The sequence below is a fragment of the Tamandua tetradactyla genome, chromosome 13 (assembly GCF_023851605.1).
Source record: "Tamandua tetradactyla isolate mTamTet1 chromosome 13, mTamTet1.pri, whole genome shotgun sequence".
NCBI classification, from domain to species: domain Eukaryota; kingdom Metazoa; phylum Chordata; class Mammalia; order Pilosa; family Myrmecophagidae; genus Tamandua; species Tamandua tetradactyla.
The window spans coordinates 61,317,868-61,324,706 of record NC_135339.1 but is presented as its reverse complement, the minus strand read 5'-3'; positions in this window follow the sequence as shown (position 1 = coordinate 61,324,706).

The window sequence follows — 6,839 nt, the reverse complement described above, 5'->3', positions numbered from 1 at the left end:
ACTCCCACGGCACCCTAGGACCTCGTCCAAGGTAAGCGCCCTCGGCACTAGCCACCCAAATAAACTCCAAAGGAAGTCCTAGGCCCTAACCGGAGTAGCTAGTTGTCTCCATAAATTTTGGTTAACATGGGTAGCAGAATTACTCGGCAGCAGGCACCACAGGTCCGTGCCCTAGCGGCACTTTTAGACACTTATAAGTGTAAAGTCTCTGTTAAGCAGCTGCAGGTTTATTGGGATCTCCTGCTTCCTTTTAACCCGTGGCTAGTTACTTGCCACCTGTGGAGTACAGATACTTATGATCGGCTAATTGCTGGAGTAATGGACAAAATGGAGCACGAGGGTAAGCGTTTCCCTCCGGGGTTGCTCCCCACTCTCATTGCCATTCGCTACTGCCTTCAGGGCTCCTCGCCGCCGACAGACGGCCACCCAGCCCGAGCGATGGCTGCGGAGACTGACGGCTCCGATTCTGAGTCAGACTCGGTCGCCGAGTCGCTGCTCGCTCAGCTTAATAATCGGCTAGAGGTAGATCCTCCGAGGGATACAAATGGCGGCCTTCCGGCTTCTTCCTCGAGTAAAGAACAAAGCAACAGGAAGAACCTCTACCCCGCCCTCCCGAAAGGGAGTGGCCAGGAGCCATCTTGTAACTCACTCCCTCCCAACCCACTTCCGCCTCCTCCGGAGTTAAAAAAGCGGAACGACACTTCCTCGGCCCCTCCTCTCACAGGGGAGGAGACTGGTCCGCCATCTTATGCCCCTCCTCTGCCATTTTCTAAGGGGGAGGAGCCTAATCCACCATTTTGTGAGACCCGTCCATCATTTTGTGACTCCGGGGCCACAACCGCCGGCCCAGTCTGGCCTGGTAGCCCACCTGTTCGGTCTGCTCCAGCGGCATGGCCTACTGAGCCCCAGCGGCCCCTCCCGCCACCCGTGGTTGGATGCTTCCCTATGAATCTCCAGCCGACGCAGCAGCGCCCACTTGCTTGGTATCCTCACAGTGCAGAGGCAATCAAGCAACTGCGCAAAGCGGTCAAGGAAGACGGGTTTGCGAGTCCATACGCGACCCACCTGCTAGAGGAAATGTCCACGCAGCTTAACACACCTCATGACTGGACAACTCTAGCCAGAGCTATTCTCACCTCAGCCCAGTATGTTGATTGGAAGGCGCACTTCAACTCAGAGGCCGGGCTGCTCGACAAATAAATTACCCAGGAGGGCCCCCGGGCCTCGGCATCCCTCTCGAGTCTTTCCTCAGGAGCGGTCGGTACTTGACCCAGCGGTCTATGCCGATGCCCCGTATGGGTTTTGGGTTCAGTTACGAGAAGTAGCCATGCGGGCCTTCCGTAATTGTTCAGCCTCCAGACCAGAACAAATTACCAAGTTAATTCAGAAAACAGACGAGGATTTCGCCTCCTTTGTCTCTAGGGTACAAGCGGCTTGCAAAAACAAAATACACGATTATCAGGGGCAAAATGCGCTGGCTAAGGAACTCATATTTGAGGGAGCCCGTCCCATCTTCAGACAAGTGCTGGCAGGCGTTAGAGAGAAGTCCATCTCTGATTGGGTACTTGCTTGTTCCAACATTAACCATTCCGCAAGAGATCTTGCTGACTCCCTAGCACTCGCACTTAGAGCTACTAATGAATGTTATCGGTGCAGTGAGTCTGGACATTTTGCCTGGGAGTGTCCTAAGCAACCTGACCCGAGAGACACGGGGGCCAAGCCACCGGAAGGAAAATGCTGGCAAGAGAGAAAGCCCAAAACCCCTTGCCCAAAGTGTAACAATGGCTATCACTGGGCACGCAATTGCCACGCACCTAACCCACCTTTAAACTTCCAAAGGGGCAGGTCTCAGCCCCATCCCCAAGAGACCCGGGGTGTCAGCAGGAACACCCCCAAACCATAATGTGGACCATTCCTATAACCCCGAACAAACCCACCCGTAAACTAAAAATCGGAGCCGATTGGCTTCTAGGTATGGTGGACTCGGGAGCAGAAATTTCATGCCTTCCTGAAAAAGGGAAGAATCTGTGCCCAACTACCTCAGGGCCCACAGTAATTGGTGCCACGGGCTCTGCCCCCTCAGCGAGAGCCGCCATTCCCCTTACATGGGAGGATGAAGAAGGCCACCAAGGTGATGTTAGCAAGTCCTCAAATTCTTGTGATTGGCATAGTGGCCTAGGACTTACCCTCCCTGAAGTATCGGGTAGGGGCACTTGCATTGGCATGCCACCGGCAGGCTTCCAGGGACTTTGTAGTAGAAATGCATCCAATGAGTTCAATTCCTCAGGAAACACTTACCTAATTCCTTCGCCAGGACTTAAATGGGCATGTAGCACGGGTCTAACACCCTGTGTCAGTACTAGTGTTTTCAACAACTCACAGTTTTGCATCCTAGTACAGGTTTTGCCGAGAGTTATCTACCAGTCAGCCGATGATTTTGAGGAAGTCATGGAAATGAAGCACCGACACAAAAGAGAAGTAGTCTCTGTAACCTTAGCAGTACTGTTAGCTGCCGGAGTGATGGCTGGGGTGGGCACAGGCACTGCAGCCATAGTCCAGGGGAATCAACAGATGGCTCTTTTAGAGTCTGCTGTTAATGAGGACCTAGCGTCTATAAAGCAAGCCAGGGAGGCTCTGGAGAAATCTTTAACATCCTTGTCAGAAGTTGTGCTTCAAAATAGAAGGGGCCTTGACTTGTTGTTTTTAAAGGAAGGAGGGCTGTGTGCAGCCTTAAAGGAAGAGTGCTGTTTTTATGCAGATCACACAGGGGTAGTCAGAGATTCCATGAGGAAATTGGGAGAGAGATTAGAAGCTAGGGAAAAAAGATTAAGAGAACACCAAAGCTGGTTTGAAAATTTGTTTGCCCAGTCGCCATGGCTAACCACCTTAATCTCTACTATAGCAGGGCCTTTGCTGGTGCTTTTGTTGGTATTAACCTTTGGGCCATGCATTTTATCCAGAGTAATAGAATTTATGAAGCAGCAGATACGCAGAGTGGATAGGGAGATTGCTCACATTCATTACATGCGTTTAAAAAGGGAACTCGTTTGAACCCCCCGTGATTGCATAAAATAAGTTCTCCTTTTAAGTCTTGTTTCTAGGAATCCTGTAACAACTTGCCCAGTGCGACACGTAGCCCATCGCCACCGGCAGCTGGTACTGTTGCCGCCGTGACCTTCACTCAAGCCTCTGTCACTGCGGAGACTCTCCTCAACGTGACCCAAACGACCTCTCAAGCTTTGGAGACGCAAAAAAATATCAACCATCTGATGCATAGCGCTGTGTTCAATTTACAACAGCAAAGAGACTTAATTGTTCTAAATGTAAAAGCTGCTTGTAAACTTGCCTCCTCTGTTTGCAATGGACGGTACCCCTTCACTAAAATCTGTGTTACTCCTATCCCGGCTAACCATTCGATACCCCGTCTCACCTTGCGAGACTAAATCTTCACCGCATACCTAAAAACTTCTTGCTCTAGTAACTCTAAACCCTTTCTCTTATGCAGACAACCGGCAGCAAGTGCAGGTATAGTTAGCTAGTGTTACTCGCCCTCGCAACTTATAGCACTACCTTTCCTATAAAATTCTCATTATTGCTCCTCAACATTTCTCGTTTCTAGGCTGCTCATTCTCTGTCGCCGGTCTCGAGCTGAGGCCCAGTTTTGGCTGCTGTTATGCTCAGCCTACTCGCCCGGACTGTTCTATGGAGGAACGCAGACAAGCCCAGGTTTGACTCGCAGGCCTAGCCTGGCCTGAGGACTGATCACCCTCGGGTCAGGGACAGTGGAGGACTAGTCTCTCCTGCTTCCCCTAGGCTATAACAGTCATCGCCTGCCCACATTCCTCACACTCCCCCACGGGGGCTGCATGTTGCCAGAGTACGTGCATCTGGGTCCACCAGATGGACACCGCTGGGTGCGACGCAAGAATCACAGAAGAGGGTCACTCTAACAGACCTCCTCTGGCTCTTCTGGGGCACATGAGATTTGCATAAGGGTCGGCTCAGCACATACCCTTCCCCTGAAACCCTGAGCCTTGCACACAAGGGGAATCTTATCACTGCCCCTCCCAGCAAAGGTTCATGCCCGCCACTTGTCACACAAGTGTGTTCTTTAAAAAAAGAAAAACAGAGGAATTGTGGCATAATTTTATTCTTGGCCTGGTAGCTTAGTCTCTTTCTCTCCCTCCCTCGCCATTTTGGCACGTCCGGTTCTTCTAAGCCTCTGAATTACAAGCCTCACCAGCGACTAGTGATGATGCAGTCTTGTCTCTTTAACTCTATTGGTCTTCTCCTTAGTCCTCCACCTGCCCAACATCCACTGCTACAAGTACACTCAGGAACAGCATCTCTATGGTCACAGTCACTCATCCGTCCTCCCTGTGTGATTGGCTACCCTCCCCTGGAGGCCACGCCCTAACTCCGCCTCTCCTCAAACTGTATATAATCCAGGGCTCACCGAGCCTCGTGGTCTTTAGCTACTGGCGGTCCTGGCATAAGCGTCTACCAACAATAAAGCTACCTCACTTTATGCCTTAATTGGCTCGGCCTCCAGTCCTTTAGACCCGCAGCGAGGTCTCCTGCACGCGCCCCTTGGACCCAGACCCCTGGCTCAAGCCCCTTTTCTGTGTGCGGCAGTGTCGTCTAGCAAGCAGTGAGAAGCTGAGGAGTAGAGGTTCCCCGATAGCTTAGCGGTTGGGCAAACCGCACATGAGAAAGTGGCCCAAATGCCCATGGTCTCCACTCCTGCTACATTACCTTCTCTTTCCCAGACCAGAGCTATGGCCTCTTGGGGAGTTCCTTACAGTGAATTGATGGAGGAAGAGAAAACTCAGGCTTGGTGTGGTAGTTAGATTCAGTTGTCAGCTTGGCCAGGTGAAGGTGGCTAGTTCTGTTGCTGTGGCCATGAGCCAATGGTACTTGAACCTCATCTGTTGCTAATTTACATCTGCAATCAGTTAGGAGGCGTGCCTGCTACAATGAAGGATGTTTGACTTAATTGGCTGGTGTGGCATATTTCTCAGGGATTGGAGCCTAGTCATACTTAAAAAATTTTTTAATCATTTCTACCTTCTCTCCCTGCCTCTCAAGTCTGTAGCCTAACTCACTGCTCTCCCTTCCCCCTCTCGTCGTGAGCCGCCCATCTCAGTAGCTTATCTCAAAACCTCAGGCCTTCCTGTTATTCTGTTCTTGCCTCTAGCCCTCTTCTGCCGCCCTTGCCTAGCAACTACCTTTTAGCTTGTGTAATTGGGTCTCTGAACCCCCTACCCTCTCCCCTACTCCTCCCCCTGTGTGACTGTATATAACCTGAGCTCCCTGGAGCCTCGTGATCTTTTGTGCACTTGAGCTCCCTCAGTACTTATAGCTTATACCATGTAACAATAAAGAAGCTTTGTGCTGATTAATTGGCCTCTGGCTCAAGTCCTTCAGTCCCCTAGCTGAGACGGCTAGGCTCTGCTTACCCAGGTTTATTTCCTGCGAGCTCGCCCCCTAACTCACCCAGTGGGCAGGCCGCGAAGCAGCCCGGCTGAAGCTATCCCGGCAGGCTGGTGCTTAAATGAGAGACCGCAATGTCACACAGCCCAAGCAGCTTAGCATTCTTCATCTCAGCCCTCGCAGCTCAGCCCAGGCCTTTGGAGGTGCAGAAAGAAATCACCCCGGGGAAAGTTGTCAGAACCCAGAGGCCTGGAGAGAAGGCCAACAGAGACCATCCTGTGCCTTCCCATGTAAGAAAGAACCTCAGTGGAAAGTTAGCTGCCTTTCCTCTGAAGAACTAACAAAATACCCCCTCTTTTATTAAAAGCCAATCCATCTCTTGTGTGTTGCATTCTGGCAGCTAGCAAACTAGAACACTTGGTTTACAAATGGTTCAGCACGATATGCAGGTACCACCCAGAAATGAACAGCTGCAGCACTACAACCCCGTTCTGGGGTGTCCTTGAAGGACAGTGGTGAAGGGAAATCCTCCCAGTGAACAGAACTTTGAGCAGTGCGCCTGGCTGTTCATTTTGCTTGGAAGGAAAACTGGTCAGAGGCGCGTTTGTATACTGACTCATTTGGCTAGATGGTCAGGGACTTGGAAAGACCATCATTGGAAAATTGGTGACAAAAGAGGTCTGGGGAAGAAGTATGTGGATAGACCTTTCTGAGTGGGCTAAAAACATGAACATATTTGTGTCCTATGTGAATGCGCACCAGAGGGTGACTTCAGCAGAGGAAGGTTTTAATAATCAAGTGGATAAGATGACCTGTTCTGTGGATACCAGTCAGCTTTTTTCTCCAGAAACTCCTGTCATTGCCCAATGGGCTCATGAACAAAGTGGTCATGGTGGTAGGGATGGAGGTTATGCATGGGCTCAGCAAATCAGTGGATTTCCACTCAGCAAGGCTGAGTTGGCTACAGCCACTGCTGAGTGCCCAATCTGCCAGCATCAGAGACCCACACTCAGCCCCTGATATGTCACCATTCCCCGAGGTGACTAGCCAGCTACATGGTGGCAGGTTGATTACATTGGACCACTCACTTCATGGAAGGGGCAGTGATTTGTTCTAACTGGAATGGACGCATACTCTGGATATGGGTTTGCTTTCCCTGCATGCAATGCTTCTGCCAAAATTATCATCTGTGGACTTACAGAATGCCTTATCCATCATCATGGTGTTCCACATAGCATTGCTTCTGATCAAGGAACCCACTTCACAGCAAATGAAGTACAGGAATTGGCACAGGCTCATGGAATTCTCTGGTCTTACCATATTCCCCATCATTCAGAAGCAGCTGGATTGATAGAACGGTGGAATGGCCTTTTGAAAACTCAATTACAGTGCCAACTAGGTGTCAA